The following is a 21,440-nucleotide window of genomic DNA, read 5'->3' as shown; positions in this document are numbered from 1 at the left end:
CATAGGACTACAAAATCAAAAAATCTCCTCCTATGACAACACATTTCATGTAATTCCTTCCATAGATATATAAAACACCATTTTTAAAGGAGTCAGGTAATTTTGGCCCTTCTAGTATTGGAAAACTTTCCAATACTGCATTGTTCTAGTGCTTATGAATCATTCTCCAAATTGCCAGGTGCATTCACAGTCCTGTTTCTTCTTGCATTAATATTCTATCATAACTTAGATAACTCTTGTGCTTCCATGGTATTTTTAGAGACCAGAGTCACAATGCATGCTACCTTACTTTTGCTGAACCAAACTAACAGATTCTAGATGCCTCTATGCTTATAGCTACTCTTTTCTAAAGCTGTGTCTATCTGGAGTCACCTTTCTCTAGGCAAGATGGCCAGCACTGTAGGCAACCAAAACTGTCTCAGCCGTGCCTGGTAATGCTATTTGTTTCCATTGGAATTGAACAGAGACATTTCTCTGCAATTCATTTAGCCCCTCTGACACAGTAGGCTGCCATAGAGGTGACCTTCCAATTGGTGTTTATAACGTATTTGGAACTGTTTGGTTCTCTAACCTTCAAGTTAGTAGTTACTGATAGAGACAGCTGCTCCTTCACTTTCCTTATATCTGGCCCTGAGTATATATTTTTTTTCCCTTAGCATGTAGGTTTAAAGGACATGATTTAGTGAGTGATGACATTCAACTCTAAAGCTTTTGCTCATAAAGAAGATATTTAAAGTATTTTACAGGTTACACATCTGAAACAGCCACTTCTTGACAAATCTGTCCTCAAGCCACAGTCCAACCTGGTGAATGTGTCCTGTCATTCTAACAGATGGCTGCTGGTCTAGACAGCTGAGGAACATGAATTCACATCTGAGTGATGTGAATTCATTCATTTGGCTGTTAAGTGAATGATACCCAGCCAAAAAACTCAAACAGTTGTATTATTTGAGGCTTTGCACCCTTACTTAAGGAACGGAGAAGTTTTAATCTGTTTGTATCATTAGAAAAGCATCCATATTATGCATTTGTTGATCTAGTCTAGATGTGTTCATGAGCTGGAATATGTAATGAAAAGTAGATTCATTAATGAGTATTCTTTAACATCATAGCACATTAATTAAATCTCTTGGAATTCAGTTTTTTATGCCTGCAGTAAAATTGACAAAATGGAGGATACTATGAAATGTTTCTCTTGAACTCAATCCAACACGAAACACATAAGTAGTTGCATAGGATTTCAGATTTCAGGGTGCACTAAGTCTATCTATGCTCTGCGCTGACTGTGGCAGAAAAATGCATGGGATTTGCAACCTCAGTTACATACTGACAGTCTCCAGCCATAATTATGGCCTTAGGTTCAAGAACATCTGTTCTATGTGCTATATAATGTGCATGAAGTGAGATACCATAGCACTTTCCTTGTTTAAGGATCTGTTGTAATATTTCTCTTAAGAAAGTCTGAGTCTTCCTTTTGTAAGCAGTAAAAGTGTATGACTGCATATTTGTTTACCCCACTGAAAGAAAATCCACTGATTTCAAAGTCATAGAATGGCTTGGGTACAGAAAGATGAGGCATGACAAATTCTTTGTGTTTTGATCCACAAAAATGATCTCTGTGTCATTCCTTTTGGCAGCTACACAAGACAGGAGTGAAGTATTTATGTCACTATGCCTACATGAAGTCAAATAACTAAAAATTATAGAACTTTATGGAAAGTTATACAAACATCTGGCTTTTCTCTGTTCTCCATAAAAAAGATCTAGGCAAGGTCTCAAAAGATGAGGAATCATTTCATGACTGTTCCACACATTCATCTCTACTTTTTATTGTTAAACAAAGTAACACTTCCTACTTCGCTGGGATAAATCACTACTGATGTTTTCCAGTATACATATATATATATAGTCTACTGTTGAACACCACAGCTTTTCTAAACATCTAGGTTTTTTTATTTTATTTTGTTTTGTTTTGAGATTTGTACTTCAATGTATCTTAGCTAGCGTTTTATGTTTCAGTATTCTTTCCTGCCTCTAACATTTGGCTTCAAGTTTCTCTGAAGTGTTCTGTATATGCCAAATTATTTTTATGATATGGGTCAAGTAATAACAACCTTGTGAAAAATAAGGGTCTGCTTGCTACATCCAACTGATTACCTCAAAACTAAGAATAATTGTAGGCCATCAGGGTCAGAAAACAAAGTTTCTAAAATATTTATAAAGTGACATGTTTGTTCTGGCCTAGATAAAAAAAATGCACAGACTAAACAGGAGTCTGGTCTTCACTACTGGTCAACTCAAGGATGAATTACTGAAAATGAACTTCAGAGTGCCAGTGTAGTGTGGGAACTTGACTTCAGACAGATCTTTTAAGAAAAGAATCAAGGAAATTAAATCTTTAGAGCCAAGTTTATGATGAGAACTTCAACTGATCCTAAAATTTGAAAAACTTTAGACCTTTATGGAAGTAATTTTGTAAACCGGTAGCAAAATCAGCTTTTTTATATTTCTCTCTGAAAACTCACCATATCTTTGGATTTTTATCTGCAGTACAAATTCTAACTTTAGAGGTAAGTTAATTAGCCTGGGGAAGAAAAAGGAAGCAGGCTAGAATTTCACTTCCAAGCACCATATGTTAATAAGTTCACCACCCTAACCAGAAGAGTCAGAACGATTCAAAGATTGAAGAGTCAGAAAGCTCAAGACCAGAATATCCGGACAAAACTTGCTCTGCCACACTTGAGAACTCTGCAACAATTTCCTGTTCTTTAACAAAACCGGATAATACTACTGAAGTCCTTCAATGCTGTCGGTTTTAAATCTTTTATTGCCTCTAGGGATAGACTCCATAACATGTATGTGATCCCAAGGATTAAAGAATAAAAGAAAGTGGTGGTGAACTGAGAGTTCACAGCTGGAGGAGCAAGCCATTATCCCAGATTTAACTATTCAGACAGTATAGTTCAAGGACATAGTAAAGAGTCCACAGAAAGACAGTGACCTAAGAATTCTTTTACCTACATTGAGGTAAACATACCTGAATAACAGTAGACAAAATATCTTTTTTCTTGTTACTGTACAGTTGCCCAGTGGCAGCTGCACCTGCATTACACACTTCTCTGTGCTTCCCCAGAAGACTGTAAATCACAGCAATAATAAGGATGAAGTACATTCAATCCCCCTACAAAATAAATGCAAAAAGAAAATAAATAGAAAAGATAATTCCCTCATACCTATAGGGTAGACTTTCAAAGCTCTGCAGGCTGCAAGAAATTATTTTAAAGTCCAGTGGATCATTTATTCTTGTGTTAGAAAGGTTGGTTGGCAGATGGCACATCTATGGTAAACACGGAGCAATAATTGCTTGCAGCATGAGTAGTGGCACTTGGTAAATAAGTTTCTGATCCATAGATCTGATTATTTCTCAATGGCTGTTCTTCAGCTATGGAACAATCCTGCTACTCTTCTTCTATGCATTTTAATACGTCTTCCAGTCTCTGTGGAGAGTCACTACTTCAATCGTAATAAGCAGAAGAACAAAGATGTTGAGTTTCTTCTGAAATAAGAAATGAAACAACTAATGAAAGCACAGAATCAGAATTATGGAATATCCTGACTTGGAAGTAATCCACAAGGATCACCGAAGTCCAACTTCTGGCCCTGCAAGGGACAGCCCCAAGAATCACACCATGTGCGTGAGGGCAACATGCTTCTTGAACTCTGGTAGGCTTGGTGCCATGACTGCTTCCCTTGGAAAATGCCTATGCACTAGATAAATAATTTAAAACAGAGGAAGTGTTTGTGAATGTAGAGTAGATGGTGCTAGGTTCAATGAGCTTGATGTCAAGGCACAAGAGTAGGCACATGCAATTGTCTAATAGAGTGCGATGAAAGCACATTAAATTAAGAAGTGAAAGGGAGAATGAACATACAGAAAGGTGAATATCCATGTAAGATCCTATACTGTTGAAATCCCTGCCTATTTGAGAAAATCTTGCCAAACACAGTATTGACTTCCTCCAATCCAAATAAAATAAAAATATTTGTTCAAAGTTTTCACCAGGAAGATGAAATGTTCTAGACACATAGCCAATGCTGAAATAAACCGTCAGGTTTGAGGTGGTTGGTAGAGGTACAAATTGCAACACTAGAATATTCTCTGAACAGCAAGGTCAGAAACCAGAAAAATTTGTGTCTGTGTGAGGGAGTAAGTCCTTAGAAAGTAGATTTCCTAGCAAAGAACTCAGAGTAACTAAGCATTTGCAGGGTTGTGAGTTGTTCACCAGTCATTTTAGAGAGAAAACAAGATGAACCAGGACTCTGAAAAGGCAGTTTATCCATATTTTCTACATCCGGGAAGAAGGGAGACAAAGATGGAGTAGGCATTCCTTAGGGGGTTAGAGTAAACTACTCACAAAGGAAACTGGTATGGGATATGTATATATGTATATGTTTGTACTTTAGCCTTTGTTTTATCTGACTCTGTATTGTTCTGAGGCTGTCTAAAGAGAAATGGGCCTAACTCTGAATGAATTTCAGAGTGTTTCAGAGCCAAATACTCATCTATTTAGTTCAAATGTGTATTCTGAAAGAGATGGATTGTTAAGATCCAAAAAGAGTATATTTAAGCTTGTGGGAAGTTCTACATTGAATTGTGAAAGAATAACAGAAAGACAGCACTCAAAAATATGCTGAAAAAAAACATATTAAAAGTAATGTTTCAACTCAGTCATAGGAAACACTACACTATGAAATCTGCATTGACAGCGACAAAGCTGGTCCTCCAGAAAAATAACTTACTTGCTGAAGCATGCAGTTTTGGATTTGGTCAAATTATTTGCTAAATAATTCCAAGGAACAGAAAGGATACCATTTAGGAAAACAGAATAAAAATATCTGTTGTTGACACTTCCAAAAGAAAGTGTCTTATGTTTTATTTGAACCTTAATCCCCTTTTTTAATTTTAAAATCAGTTATTCACATAACTCAATAGCACAGAAACATAGCAGTTCTTCTGTAAGACTTGTTTTTCATCTATTTCTCAAAAATATGAGAGTTCACACTATCCTGAACAATCATTTCTACCTCTCAGATTTTTGTGCAGTTTGAAGTCAGAGTCACTGTACCAACCACAAAGCATGAATATAACTCATGTTTTGAGTATGGATAAGTTGAGTATGGATAAGTATAATAACTTTCAGGTTAAGATATAAAGAAAGTCCAATAATTACTTTTAAAGCTGTAGGCATTAATTCTGTTTTAATTCTTCATTAAAATTATTCTACTGCAGGTGTTTAATGGAAACATAATTTTCTTGTCCCATAGCTGATGGTGAAGTAGGACAGTAGTTTCTCAATGGTCATTTTTATAAAGTGTTTGACAGACTTTCCATTGGAATTTACTGCTTTATTTCTGCAAGGTATTTCTCTATCTTTTCCCTTCAGCACTCCCATCCATGGCAACCCTCCTACCAGTAATCACCTTGAATGGTTAGAATAAATTCTATCATTTTATCTAAAAGTTATCTGTTTTTTTTTTTTTTTTTTTTTTTTTTTTTTTTTTTTTTTTTTTTTTTTTTTTTTTTTTTTTTTTTTTACCAGATCACCTCAAAATGACTATGTTAAAAAGCTCCAGCTAGTAGTGCAATATTTCTCAGAAAATTTCTTCATTCATTATGGTTTTTGCAGAGAAGGGAAACCATTTAATTAGCATTATATTCACAAAGGATTTGCTAATTGCAAAATGCTCTCTTCTCGCATGACTCAACTATTTGATGTTGCTTGGTTAAGTGTTTGGGAAGAATACTCAGCCACACACCCTGAAAGGCAACTGTGGTCACATAACAATTAAATGACATATAATTGCATTACATGACATTTTGTGTCATTACTTTTTTTTTTATCAGCTCTCAGGCAGTCTGAATAGACTGTGTGATAGTTTCTCATACGCCTCTACAAAAATCCAGTGGGGTGGACACAAACATTTAAGCTATAAGGTTTACATTTAAGCTATAAGAATTACAGAATTCAAGTTGACAGGGTTAATTTTGCAGTGGAGTGACCCCTCATGTAATTTGTTCTGCTGACTTCTATGAAAAAAATAACAAAAAATCTGGGGTAGACCTCATATCCATTCTTATCTTACTGGTGAAGATGCTGTAACTCTATGCTACATGCAACACATACTGTCATCATAGCTGTCTAAGCCCGAAGGTGAGCACTTGTTAACCCTGAATGAGAAGATGAATCAAATTCTTCCGTTTCAGTGCTTCAGAGAACACAGTGAAATGTGTGATTAAAAAAGCCCTCTGAAGTAAACGTTTAATTTCTTTTGTCAAATGTACATACGTTAAATAAATTATTTGATAGCAAATATTAAGAGCTTTGGATATTTACATTGATATCTAACAGTATTACATTAGATTTACTGTAGTTTAATATAATTTAATTTGAACTAATGTAATCAAAATGAGCCAATTTTCTATGTCTTTTCTATTAAGTCAATATTTACTGAAATGTTGAGGTAAATACTGATGCTTTTGCATCAGTAAGTGAAGATGACTATTTTATTATGTCCAAGACAAACAAGATCAAGTACAAGTGCTCAGTTGAAACATTGCATCTAGAACCTTACCTGATAAGGTAACTCTTGAATTAACTAATTATGGTCATTTTCTGCAAATTAAAAATGTTCAGCTGATTAAAATGTGAGCTACCCCTCTTGACTGTGTTCTGGAAAAGTCAGTACCGGGCAATGTAGACTAGATTTGGACAACGTACTTTTGTAACTCAATATGCCTTTAATTTCCTGTTGACTGTCTCTGTTGCTCTCAATCTCCTATGTCAGTCAAAAAGTAATTGCACAAATACAGACTTCAGTGGTAGTTAAATTGATTAAATTTGTGTTTCAAAGCTTAGCAACAACTGAAATTCCTTTGTCATGGGTCTACAATTTATATTAGTTACTTGACAATTCTGCCTGTTGTATAGGGATTGAATTTATCCAACTGTTTGTCTCAGGACTGTACAGATTATTTACATTTTGATCTTAAACAATTTATCTTCCTGCTTAAATTTGTCTTCATGAAGCAAGTATTCTGTATTTGACATGAATGATCCTGGTCTTGAAAACCTTTGCCAATCACACAAGATTTTCAGCTATTTGGTTTGTGGAGGTGTACCAGTTGTTCAAATAGAAAATAACGTCACTCCTCCCTGATTTTACTTCTCTCTTGATTCCTTTATATTTTTAATCCATGACCATAACATGATATGCTAGGACTCTGGGGAAAAAGAATAATCCCACTAAAAAGAATGAAAGGTTTAGTGGAATAAGAGACCTCCTCTATGAAGATATTAAATAAATATAACAACCAGGACATTTTTATAATCCAGCTAAGACTGTTTTTGAGCTCCTGAACCATTATATTCACTTTTATTTTATTCCACATGAGTTATCTTACTGTGATTTAAGCTTCCTCAGTTTTCCCAGTAGATGTCCCCTTGGACTGAAATTCAGATTTACAAAATTCTTTCACTTATTATGTAATCATTTTTTTCTTTCAATCAGTTCTAATTTAATTCTATTGATTCTCCTTTCTGAGCTAGATTGAAATTTCCAAAGTGGTATTACACTTTGTTTTGTCATTTCATACTAAAAATAAATTTCCTTGCATATTTACTACACTGTTTGAGTATTTTCTCTATGTCATTTTCGGTTAAAAAAGTAGAATAGTATCTGATAATTTATTAAATGCATGTTGGAATTTTATAAAACCTATTTTTCATTTTGGAACAAATGGCAATAGTTCTTGTGAACCCACATTAGTCAGTATAGATGCTAATAGATCATTTTAATTTGTAAACTCTTCTCAGGCTGTAGCAATATCAATAAGTAGTGTTTTGGGCTGAAAGTTATGAAACAGATTTCTCAAAGAAACAAGAAAGCTTTTTTAAAAATAAAACTACTAAACAACTTGAAAAGTATTGTGCAAGTGATGAAGGGCAAAAATGCAGTCCTTATGTTATTTTTGTTATGTTTCAACATTTTTGAGACATAGAATGAATGGCTTTGATCTTTTCAAACAAATAGTTTTGCTCAGGCCTTTTGCTGTTGAGTAATCTTACAGGAGCTATGGTTAGGAGGCAAACATTTGCAGTTCTAAAGTTATCATATAATTTTTTGGTTCTTGAGTGAAGCCAATACCATAAACAGAAACAAAGAACAGGTGTGAATACACTCCACTTGTTACATACAGTTTATAAAATTTCACAGAAGTAGTATTATATGACAATGACTCCACCAAAGTGTGAAATAGAGGTACATGTAAAGACAGCAGGTAGGTATTCCAAATCTCCAGTGGAACTTCATGAGTAATTTATGTAAGAGCTAAATTGGTTGATGTAATTTAGGAAAGTGGGTCTCATCCATTCCCAGACAGTAATCTCTGCTGACAAAAATGTCGTATGGCTTTTTAGTGCACAGGAATTTAGACTATTAAAGTTTGTAGATTAAGTGCTCGGTAGATTTTTGTATAATAGATCATACTAGCTGCTGTTAAAGGAAAAAAATTAGTATCTGGGGTAGCCCCCTCAGCACTGGGACCCAGCAGTGGGCTCTGTGAGGGCTGCAGGTAGGTGATGTTGGGAGCTGGTCAGCCAGTTTCCAAGGCCCCTGTGGAGTCCTGTCCTCCTGGGGGTTGCCTTCCCATTGTGTTTTATACCCAACAGTATGTCCTTCATCATAGGCCTAAACCTTACAAGATGTTGCCAAACTACACTGTTTTTTCTTTAACTGTGAGATAGCTCAGTTGGTCAGAGCATGGTGCTAATAACACCGAGGTTGTTGGTTTGACTCCTGCATGGGCTATTCACTTAAGAGCTGGAAATGATGATCATTGAGGGTTCCTTCCAACTCAGAATACTCTGAGTAAATGCATGATGTTTTGATGGGGAAGGGAATTTTTTTGTGGCTTGGTGTTGAGCAACCTAAAATCATAACTTCAGACAAGTCTGCTAATATATTCCAGCTAAGATAGTTATTACATTTTCTAGATAAAATGAAGAAGCTCTTCATTTGCAAAGACTGAAGAAGTTCAATCTTTTTCTTGGTTATTTGTTAATGCAATCTTGAATGTCTTGCTAACTACCCTTAATACCTGAGAAATAAATAAAGCAACACTATTGTTATTAAAGCTTGAATTTTAGTTTAAAATTATATTTGGTTTCATGTCTGGTTTCTGTCTACCTAAGCCTCTTCTACTGCTGGAAGCACAGTCCAGCCTTACAACCCTTATGTGGATATTTTTGCCATCTACTTGTCCTGGCATTCCTGTTCCTGTGGTTGCACTGCCAGATGCAGTTTTGCACAGAAAAACTAGCAGCAAAACAAAACTGTTTTCAGACAGCTGTGCTTATAATCCTGATGACTAAGTTGCCAAAAAGTGCTAGCAAAGAAAACATCAAAAATCTTTCATGAGGAGGGTGACAAGTGAGAAACTGCCTCTTTGGCAATCACTTCAATTAAAAATGGTTACTTTAATTTTAAAATCATATTTGTAGATTATTTTTCAGCGTTTTCTCCCCTCTCCCCACCCCAGGCTGTCTTGAAAGGTAAACTTAGTGGAGGCAAAGGTACAGTGCAAACAAGGCTTAAATTAATAAACAAATACAATTTACAATGAAGATTACATATCAGGCCCTAAATTTTGTAAAACATTAGCATAGATATTTAAGTCCACCTATACTCTATAAAATATAAAACAAAATATAAAATTTACATCTCCTTATCAGAGTAGGTACCAAAAGAGCTTATGGGGGTTTCAGAACTGGGACACCTTCTGGAACGACAGTTAAATGACTCTTTTGTGTGTGCTCTTGCGCCTGCCTGTTGTATGATTACTTTTAGAATAGCAGGTTGCAATTGTCCCCTGTAGAGGGCTCCTAGAGAACTATTGGCATAATGCTAACTCCTCAGCTGGCTTTAGACAAGTCTGTTTCAGTCAATGTTTTCCAAACCATTACAAAAATCTTAAACAGAAGATAAATTTTTTTTTCCAGTAAGTACTGGAGCCACCAGGAATTTTGATATTAATTTCAGTAGAACGAAGATACATTTTTTACTATCTAGAAGACATTATACTGATAGTTAATGCTTAGGCAACAGAGAAATTCTAGCTGTTCTTTTGCTTCCAGTACAGAATTATGCCTTTATTAGATTAGTCAGGTACTTCTGAAGAATGGAGCAGAGGAAATCTGAACAAAAGTAATAAAGAGTGAGCAGAAGCAAAAAAAGGATGGTTTCTGAAATAGGGTATGGGGGTGTGAGCATCAGCATACAAACATAATCACCATCTCTCTTATAGTCTGGGCTCTGCAAAAGGCAGGTTTACCTTAGGAAGGGAAAGACTATTGGTATGAAGCTACAGACTGGAGGAAAATAAAAAAATCACAATTTGTAGTAAGTGTCTGCTAAATTTTCTTCCTAGGCTTTTCCTTGTGCTTCTATTAGTTTTTCAAGCTATTCTGTGGTGGAGTATCTAATTTCATGTCTCTGTCAGTCAACTGTCACTTGTGGAAACGCTGCCTTGAGTCAAATCCTGCAATTTCACTCAGAAAATGCTTCCCAAACAACAAAATGGGCATAGTTTTGATGGAAGAGGTAGTATAAGATGCAGCACCTTGGTTTATAATCTTCAATCTAATTTGTTTTTTTCCCTAGGCATCAACCTAGATTTTTATCATTGTTTGTAATTGACAGTATTTGGTTGAAAATGGGTTATATTTACAATACAAAAGCACCAAATCCTTAGTAGTACAGTCCTGTTCTTAACAATTGAGATCATTACAAAAGACTGACTGTAGCAGTACTTCCATTTGGGTATGTTTGCTTTTCATTCTTTCTTTCTTTGAAGTGTTGAAATTAGTTTTTCTACCTCATTAATAAAAAACAACACTTCCTTAATTTGCTCTAGGCAAACTGAGCTATATGAAATAGTAATAACACGACCTAAGAATGGCAGTCTAATAAGATGTCTTCAGTCAAGTCTGAAGTATGCCTCAAGTAAAGCAAGAATGTGAAGGCAGTAATCAGCACACCTCAATAGGAACTTGATTTCTATTAAAGATTCTCTATGTTCAGCCTTTATTCACCACTGAAGTAGGTTCAATTATTTTTTACCATTTTTGTACAGTTTACAGCTGCTGCTCTAGCTATTACAAAAAGCAATTAACTGCTTTCTTTTCTATTTAGGAAGTTTAAAATTATGGGAAAAATGGGTATCAAGCATCCTGTTACTTGTTTCATACGCCATGTCAGTCAATCTGGTTGTGCAACTGCAACACACCACCATGCAGAGGATTTAAATTAAGATCTTAATTTCCAACTAATAGGTACAAAAGAAAACACAGATACAAAAAAGAGAAGCAAATGCAAGGAAGGAGTGTCTAATGTTCAGTGATATTTTAAACCAACCCCCCCAAAAAATATTAAATCACTAATCTGATTTTGACTGAAAAGTTATGGAATAAAAGATGCAAGCAAGTAGAAATTCAAAAGATTATAAAAACTGGAGAATTATTTTCTGTATTCCTTCACTTTAGACTGAGAAGAGAGATCAACATACTAGGCAATAGGTTCCTGACATACTTTTAGAGCAGAGACATTGTGTCATTGTTTGTATTATCTTTAGAAAGGCCATACACACAAACTTACCATAATAAAATATTAATAATGTTTCTTGATGCTATTTTTAAGGCTACTTTCATCTCTTATTAGAGGTAGAAGTAGATTGCAGAAGAGCAGATACAGAAGTTTTTCATATTAGAGCAGATGTTTATACATTGTTTGCTGCTAAGGCAAGTTAATACGTGGGAGATCACCAAAGCTATACTCCTAAAATTTAAATCTGCTCTGATTGCTAACCTGAGACACAGTTTTTCAGTTCTGCTTCAATAAGTATAACAAATACAGATTGAAGTAGATAGTAATTACTATCAATAGACTGAGTTTGTTCTCTGAGCAAAGTACTAAGTGTTCTGCTGATACTTTATTGTAAACACTAAAGAAGTTATTTCCACCTGAAGTTATTTCCAAAGGAAACTACAAAATACTTATTTAAAGAGGTGGTTGCTATAAAAACTTCAGTGTTTGGAACCTTGACGGTTTCTATTTTTAATTTCCCTGCAAGTATTCGAATACTCAACAACCTCACAGCTACAGAGCTTCTCTAGGAATAAGAGTGGAATTCCCCTAGGAATGCAGGAAGATGGGATAGTTCATAACATGCGTCAGGTACTACATTCACTTCCCATCATATGAGAAGATTCTATTTCCTAAGTGGAACCATATTATTAGGATGGCTTCGCATAGCAATACCACAAAATATAGGGATAGAGTAGGGAACAGGGTGCACCACAATAAATACATGGACACACTTCCACAGATTACGAAGTAGCTTTGAAGAAGTCAAAGGCTATAGTGCTATGCAGACACTGAGATAATTTGATTTTTTACTGGTGATGGGTATGCAGGAAAGAGGTTTAATAACGAGAAGAGGGAAAGACAAGAAAAGTTAAACTCCTCTTTCAGCTTTCCATAAAGTTGCAGTTGAAGTTATCTCTCCTAGAAGCAGAAATGGGAAAACAGGTGGGTTTATGTATTGTCCTATTTTATGTAGAACAGGCTTTAGAAAGTTACAGATGCCCTATGACACAAAGTATCCTTTATAGAATATAATATTCTTACTCAAATAACATACAATTTCAAAACCTTTATGAAAGGTTAACCTTTGTGTGTACATAGTTCAGCTAGCTGAGATTAAAGTTCAGAAGATAGCAGAACCTCTTCTAACTATTGAAACAATATGCTCAGAAATTATGATAATCTGGATTTCTGCTTGCATGCCATGTTCTTCAGAAATGCACCCTAAGAAGTCAGTCATGGAATCACCAAATCAATAAGCACCTCCTTTATTTGAGTTAGAATTTGATAGAATTGAATACTAACAAGTATTCTAAGGAAATGATAGACAACAAACAGAGACGCTCATTTATGCTTAATACCACAGAACAGCCTGGATTCTTAGGGACCTCAGAAGGTCATCTGGTCAAATCTTAATGGAAAAGGGAACCTAAACGAGTTTGTTTAGCACGCTGTCCAGTCGTCTCTTCATGGGGACTCCACCACATCCCTGGGAAGCCTGTTACGGTGATCAGTTCTTCTCACTGTGAAAAATTCCTTTTTTATATCAAGACAAAAGCTCTCACAATGCAAGTTTCACCTGTTGCCCCTTGTTCTCTCCATGCAGCTCCTTGTAAAGAAAGAGCCTCTCTTTGTCGTCACCTTTTAAGTACTGAAAAACTGTGATGAAGTGCCTGCCACTGAGTCTTCTCATCTCCGGGGTGAAAAGATCTAATTCCTTCAGTCTTTCCTCACAGCCCAGGTTCTCCAGTCCTTTGGTCATCTTTGCGGTTCTCCTTCGGACCATCTCAAGTCTATCTGATATTTAAATCATCTCTTTGTTTGGACAACTTGTTACATAAAAAGTGTATGACAAGTAGGCAAATGCAAGCTTATTTATGACTTCCTCAAAGAAAGTGTTCTTTATCCCTATGGGTTTAATTTCACTCACAATAGTATCAAGATTATTTTAAAAACTTTGCCTTTTAACTCTTACACCCAAAGTGACAGTGTCCCTTCTGTTAGGAGTCAAGGCAAGCCCAGCTGGAGACTAGTGTTGATAGCTATTACAAAGCTTTTAGTCAACTAAGAAAGTCTCTCTGTTGCTAGTAGATGCACTACCTGCACAAGAAGGGGCAAACAGTGCAAGGAGAATGGTACAACAGGTGTTGTGCTGCCAAAAGAGAAGAAGGGAGGGAAATTTAGTAAGTACATTATAACTAATGGAAGAATTTATGGTGGGAATGAAGTTTGAACATCCTGATCAGGACACATGTGAAAATTGATACACATTTACTTTAAATGCTGTAGAGAAAAAGAATCTGAAACCAGGCAGATTTTGTGCTGTGGTAGGGAATATGGTACCATCTCATAACAGCAACAGGACTTAATGATCCGTCAAAGGGAATTTGTTATAGCTTTTCAGGCTACAAACCTGAATGATACTGTCACTGAGCTTGAGCTCATTCTTTACGAGACAAAATTAGCACTGGTGTTTCCAGACTGCAGCTGCTCTGACATAGATATATCCAGGGTTACAACTTCAAAACACATTTCACTATCAGACAATGGATACAGCTGCAGGCAATAGAAAACAGGCAATTTTTTAAAGAGCACTTTTCTCATAGGAAAATTTCTCACTTCAGGAAAAAAATGTACAAGGTCTGGCTGAATGCTTCTTACCTACTTTGACTTTTCAAAATATTATCTGCAGTAACTCCTATACAAATGGAAAGGTTCAGTATGTAAAAAATGTTTTTAAGTTGTTGAAGCATATTTTTTACGTCAACATACACTTTTGGCTGAGAAGAGGAAGAGTAGCTGTTGAAAATGTTGAAACTTTGACTTTTCATCTCAGCTGAGAATAATGTTCTTCTAAATATCAATAGTTTTCCAGAGCTGAAAAATTATTTTTATAGTTTTTAAATATGAAAAAGATTTACTTAGTTGCTTTCTCAGAGGTAAAAGATTTACTTCTTTAAAAATATGGGGGTTTTCAGGTCAATTTCTGCAATTTAGAATCTTTATGATATTTACATTAGGAGAGCTGAGGTAATAAGGACAGTTTTTATAACAGAAATTGTTTATATTCTCAGTAGCAGAATTGTTCTCTATGATAAGTTTCCTTCAAGGGCACTATTATATCATATCATATCATATCATCATCATCATCATATCATATATTATATGATATTATATTAGTTATATTATAATTATATTATATATAATATATAGTATATTAGATATTAGATATTAGATATTATATCATGTTATATTTTATTATTAATCAATTACACTATACTATTATATATTATTGTATAATGTCATATCATTAATATTTTTAAAGTATTTACTTTGAAAGTGTACAAGAGCTGCATGCAAGGAGAGAACTAATGGCTTTTCTAATTATGTTATAGTTATACTCTATCTTATCTATAATTGTAGACATAATTACTATATGAATATCAACTAGGTATAGAATATATAAATAATTAAATATTATATTATCTATCTTATAGTATGTAATTTGTGTGTATTTATACATTGATTAGGTTTATATTTTTATATATACTTATATATGTAAAATATCTTATATTTTTTCTGTATTAAATACACATATTTCCATTTACATCAAAGTCTACCTATATGGTCACTATATGAACATTAAAATCCTAAATTTAAACATATCTTGCACCCTACCACTGGGGTAGATACAATTTGGTTTTGAATGAGACCAACAAATGATATCATGTTTTATAAATAGTTTATAAAAACATTACTTGCTAAAATAAATGCAGAGGTGAAAGTCTTTTTATCACAATATGTAATTTGATTTTTACATCAGTACTACAAGGGGAATCATCTTTACAATCTCACAGAATGATGAACTATTAAAAACTGCCACCTTCTTACTGCATTAGCATATGAAATAGGTTTTCCTTACAGTTATACTATTTCCACCCCCACAATAGCTCAATTATGGGTGAGAAATTATCTACAGACTAGATAATGGCTTGTATGTCTCACTCCACACTGAGTCTATTTGCTGATTGTACTCTGAATAAACAATGATGATTGTGTCAAGCCACATTCCATAATTTCTGCTGTTGCATCTGACTACTTATTAAGGACTGAATTTAAATTAATTCTATTTTAGGCACAGTCTGTCATTAGAATAAAGCTTGAAAGGGAAATGCCAGTGGTACATGCAAGGTGCAATTTTCTCCTATATATGGTCATCTTCTTTAAATATAAATTTGCCAACAATCAAATTAGATTTCTCTAGCTCCACAGATCTTTTCAACGGACTGAATCTCTATGTTTCAATTTAAAACAGTATAAGAACTTCTTTCTTACCCTGATCAAAGATGATCTTAACTTGCTTGTTCTGACAAGCATAGTTCCAGAAAGGCACTATATTTCTTTCATGTAACATAAAACTAAAAAAGCGATAGTAGATAAGACACTAACTCTAAGACTGTGTGTACTAAAATAAAAAATTGAATAGAGCAAGTTAATATCAGCTATGGAATCCTAGAGTTTTCCTCAAAATAAATATTTCAGTCTACAATACATGAGAATATTTAACAACTAAAATATGAACTCTTTGCTTTTTATCCACAAGTAAGTCACAGCATCAATTCAGTTGTTTTGTCATAACCTTCACTTGAAAAACCCTGAGGAAAGACTATGGACTAGTGTGTGTGTTTCCAATTTCCACTTAGTCTCCTAAATTAGGAAAGCAGTATCTGAAGAATCCTTCCTTAGTCACTGAGGGAGTTTCAGAGCTATAGCTTATCTAAATTTGTAACTGAGCTGGGATCTGTATCCAAAGGGACTTAATCATTTAATACGTGTGAGGTGGGTGCCTGCAGTCTATGCAGAATGTAAGAAAAAGCGATAAGGGAAAGGGATAGATGTCATCACCTTGACTATGTGACAAATAGATCACATTTCCAGAGGCAAAATTGTATCCATTTCAATAGCAAAACTAATAGTGACTACCACTACTGAGTCTATTTGTTGATACCAACTTTCTTTTCTTGAGAATGACACTCCTCTTTCTCCTATATTTCTGTCTTATGTTTCTTTCATTGAATGATACTAAGCTTCCCAGAGCTGTCTCATCCTATCACATTTTGTTGGGAAGATATTAGGATCCCACTCTTTCATCTTTTACCTTTTCACCATTATTATTGCTTCATTCCCTCCTGTAGCAATAAAATTCTCCATTCCCATTTCCAATTAAACTCACGACTCCTACGTGCTCATTCTTTGTTCTTGGTGACATGTTTTCTTCTGCTACTAAATGCTCTTACCATTTCTTGGACTTTATATATCACAGGATTACTCCTGTGTCTTCCGTTCAAACTAGGTCTTCTCCAAATTAAAGCAAAGTAAAGTTTTCATTGAAGAAAATCTTCTCAAAATATGGTTAGAAATGTAGGGAATGATAGTTGGCAGTCTTCTGTACATTGCCCAAAATCTGTTGCTAACATATGACCTATGAAAATTCAGATACCTAAATTTTCTGTCAGTGGAACCTACATATCACTGAAAGTAGGACTGCCACGATCTGTGAAAAAGCACACATAAATAAAAACAGCAGAGGAAGGAATAATACATCTCTGTAGTTCAGCAACACAGGGTGGAGTTCTGTCATGGTGGGTTTAAAAAACATGTCGTTTGAATACATAGTGTCTGTACCACAAACTAGATTTTCCAAGGAAAAACCACAGAGTTCATGCACAGTATGTCATGAAGCTGGTATTTTGAAACAAACCCAGAAAATTGGAAGAGTGACATGGTTTTCAGCATTTTAAGCAATTGAAAATTAACACCAAGAATATGTACCAAACTAGTATTTCTGTGACTTTCTGAGCAACTTGAAAGACATATTCTGCCTGAAAGGAACAGAAAAAATGAAAAGTTAATACAACAAAAGCTTTTTAGATGTTTCCTGTTGCTAGTCACACCAGTGAATCAGTACTTTCAGCATTAATGTGCATAACTGCCCAGGGAATAAAGAACAGAAAAAGCTATTTCAATAATTTTTATGCAAATATATATAATGTTAAGCATAAATGAGATCTGAAAAATATTCTCCTATTACTAAATCAGCAGTATGCCTGTTTCTATTATCTCTGTTATGGTCATGTACAAATGCTTTAATCAAGGATAAATGACTAATTCCCTGAAGCACTATAAATCCACCAGAAGTAAAAAATGAGCTGTTTAACTGATTAAGTACCTGTAGGTATAACTACTGTCAAAGTTAAAGTGAATCAATATGTGATATAATCACATATCACATTTTAATCACAATTAAAATCAATTTTGTTCAAGCACACAAAAATCACGTCTATTTTTTACATAAAGAAACTCAGATTTCAGGCGCTTCTTGATGCAAGATACCCAAGTTAATGAACCTGTACTGATATATCCAATATCTTTAAATGAATCTATAGGTCTGTCTGTGTATGCCTATAAATAATAATAATATAATTGTAGAGATATGGATGATGCTCTGTCGAACAGTCAAATCTGCAAAGACACTAACAGATCAATGAATGAACACTTGCATGACAAAGAAAGACTAGACAATGCAAATTATTAGGCAGGGTCTAAAAATGTACATCAGACAGAACAATGGTTATGTTTAGTGGGGAGGGCCAAAGTACGATGGAGGGGGGAAGACTGGAAAACAAGATAAGACAAGAAAAGATATTGAATATAGATAGGGTAGAGGAAGAAAAAGTGCTTCTAGAGAAATGACCACAGATCAATAAAACTTCTGAAAAAACTAAAAACCCTAATAACAAAGCAATTTGAAAGCAATTGCAAGATGTTAAAAAATAATTAGATCATAGGATTGTTTAGGTTGGAAAAGACCTCTAAGATCATCAAGTCCAACTGCTAACCCAGCACCACCATGTTCACCACTAAACCGGCCCTCCAAGTGTCACATCCACATGCCTTTTGAACACTTCCAGGGACAGTGATTCCACCACTTCCCTGGACAGCCTATTCCTACGTCTGATTACATTTTTAGTGAAGATTTTTTTCCTGTTATCTAACCTAAACCTCCACTGCTATAACCTGAGGCTGTTTTCTCTCATCCTGTCACTTTTTACCTGAAAGAAGAGACTGGAAAATGGAAGGAAGTCCCATTCCTTTGGTGTGCTCTCCATCTTCCTGATGAATTAGTAAAGTTCAGCTCATGTAGAGGTTTTGTGCGTGGTTTAGATAGAGATCAGTTTCCATAGTTTTAAACTATTTATTTGCCATCCCTTCATTTATTTAGGGAGTGGAAACAATGCAATGTTAGATAACATATTTGACACAGTAAATAGAAAACAGATAATGAGAAAAGTCTGCAAAAGAAACAGATAAACTATGATCAAATAATTACCTTATATTTACACTTATTGTGCTATTAATTATGTTTTGGAGAAAGTGTTTGAAAAAGATGGGATTTGTCCACAAACAGAAACAAACAAAAATACTAAATATCAGACCCTATGCATACCTTAGTTTCATTGACCTGTTTGATGACTGAAAAACCAAACAAATAAATTGGGTGATGAAATACTACTTCACTACAATGAAATGTGTACCTAGCCTTGTAGACACAGCACCTATGCTAACATAACCATGAATAAGCATTAACCTTATTTAATTGTTCTAAAAGTAGAAGGCAAAAACAAAGTTTGGCAAATGGCTAGAATTGGCACAGTACATTGTACATTGTAGTAGGAGGTAGGTCAGGGAAGTCTAAGGAGAAACAGAAAAGCTGCATCATCAATTCAGAAATGCTTTTAAAGCTTCTTTGGTGGTAGAAAAAGGGCCAAATAGAAAGCTTTAATAAAATTTGAATTTGTGCCATATTAATTTTGTATATGACAAACACTCAAACTCTTCCATAAGGAGTGTGATATTGTAGAAGGACAGGGCAATGACACAAATCATGTAGAAAAACATGCACTGTAATTTTTAGGAGACTTGTGTATGAAAGTAAAGGAACTCAGTAAGTATGTGCAAATGATACTATGGTTTTCTGACTTTAAAGATTCAAGGAAGACATTAATCCAGGTTACTTTGCAATTATGTCACAAAATACAATATAATCCTTTATCAGATTTAATTTTAATTCTTTATCTGAACCAGTTTTGCAAAATTCCTGATGTTCATAATTTGTAATGAAATTAACCTTTGAAAATATTTTTAAAAAGTTGAAATGTGGGATTTGCATTTTTTTCCTTCAAACAGCAATATATATTCTACAGTAAGACTTTTTAATTGCTAATATGTTTCCTAGCCTTTGAAGAAATTAAATAATAGGCCTCTGAATTAACGTAAATAAAAGCCCTCGGAAAGCTATTAAAACCATTCTGATGTTTTTAATTGGAAAAAAAATAATTTTTCAAATTTTCCCAATAAAAGTTATAAACACATTTTGATTCAGAGATCTTGAAATGTTTAATTCTGTATAATTTCATTATGTTACTTTCAATTAAAATATACTATATTACATATCATCAACTTGTCAAAATGCTAGTTATAACAAAATGAAAATGATTTAATTAATCAAACCAGCAATCATTACGATTATTAATTGTAATTATACGTTTTAACTGTATTTAGAATATTTAATGTTGAGTGTTCTAGGTTATGTGATTAAAAGCTAGTCACAGAAAACACAGCTGCCTAGCAAGGATCATGAGAATAGCACAGGCAGAGGAGCACAGATGACCTCATAGGTAAATGACATTGTAGGACCAGCTTCTTAAAAGGCCATCAGAGAAAACTAACTAACTGACCCCAATGGAAACCCCACCAGAATTAGCCAGTCAATCTCCCTCTCTTCATAATGCTATCCAGGCTATTGGAGTGATTGCCCGAATGGGTATGAGACCTACTATTGATGCAGGAGAAAGAGTATTTTGGGATTGTGCAAAGCTTCTTATATGGCTTAAAGGTGTTATGGGAATAAGCAAGACTCATTACAGGATGCTGGACTGGGGCTGGCTGGTCTGTGGTTAGCTTCCTCCATAGCAACCCGTATGATGCTGTGTTTTGGATTTGTGACTAAAAGAGCATCGTGAATGCACTGAAGTTTTGGCTGCTGCTGAGCAGTGCTTGCACAGCTTTAAGGTTTTCTCTTTTTCTTATCCACCAGTAGCCTTCAATACTGGGCAGCCAGAGGAACTGGATCAAGTTGTCCTTGATGCTCAGGTTTATGTGAGTGTGGTGTCTGGTGTTGTGGGTGCCCTCAAAGGCACTGTTTTCTCTCTGTGTTGATCCATTTAGCAAGCTGTGTTAGCAGTGTGTGTGTACTATCAGGAACGCATGCTCAGCCTTGACACTGACTGGACCTGGGGACACGGAGCCACAGCAGCCTCACATCTATGGGGCTGGGACCCAAGGGGGTCACCTGAAGTCCATCAGATGTGGCACCCTTTTTACTGCATAAGGTCCATTCTCTTAGAGACTCTCGTAACAGGGGACACTACTGAATATCTGGAAACCTAACTGTACAACTGCTTAGCTTGGTATCCTCAGTGCTCTTGTGTATTCTAGAAATGGAATGCCATCCTTTTACAGTCTTCTCTCCTGAACTTTATTTTATTTCCTTATTTAGGTAACTCTTGCAGATAATACAGTCTTATCTCTGACCTACACAGCAAGTTCCTTCTAGTATCAGCTGATGTGGCAACTAAAGATTTCCTATCAGCTAGGAAAAAAAAACCGCTTTATTCCTT

Source organism: Empidonax traillii, unplaced genomic scaffold (genome assembly GCF_003031625.1).
Source record: "Empidonax traillii isolate 1590-97213 ecotype Southwest subspecies unplaced genomic scaffold, ASM303162v1 scaffold960:size377693, whole genome shotgun sequence".
NCBI classification, from domain to species: Eukaryota; Metazoa; Chordata; class Aves; order Passeriformes; family Tyrannidae; genus Empidonax; species Empidonax traillii.
This window is presented reverse-complemented; position numbering follows the sequence as displayed.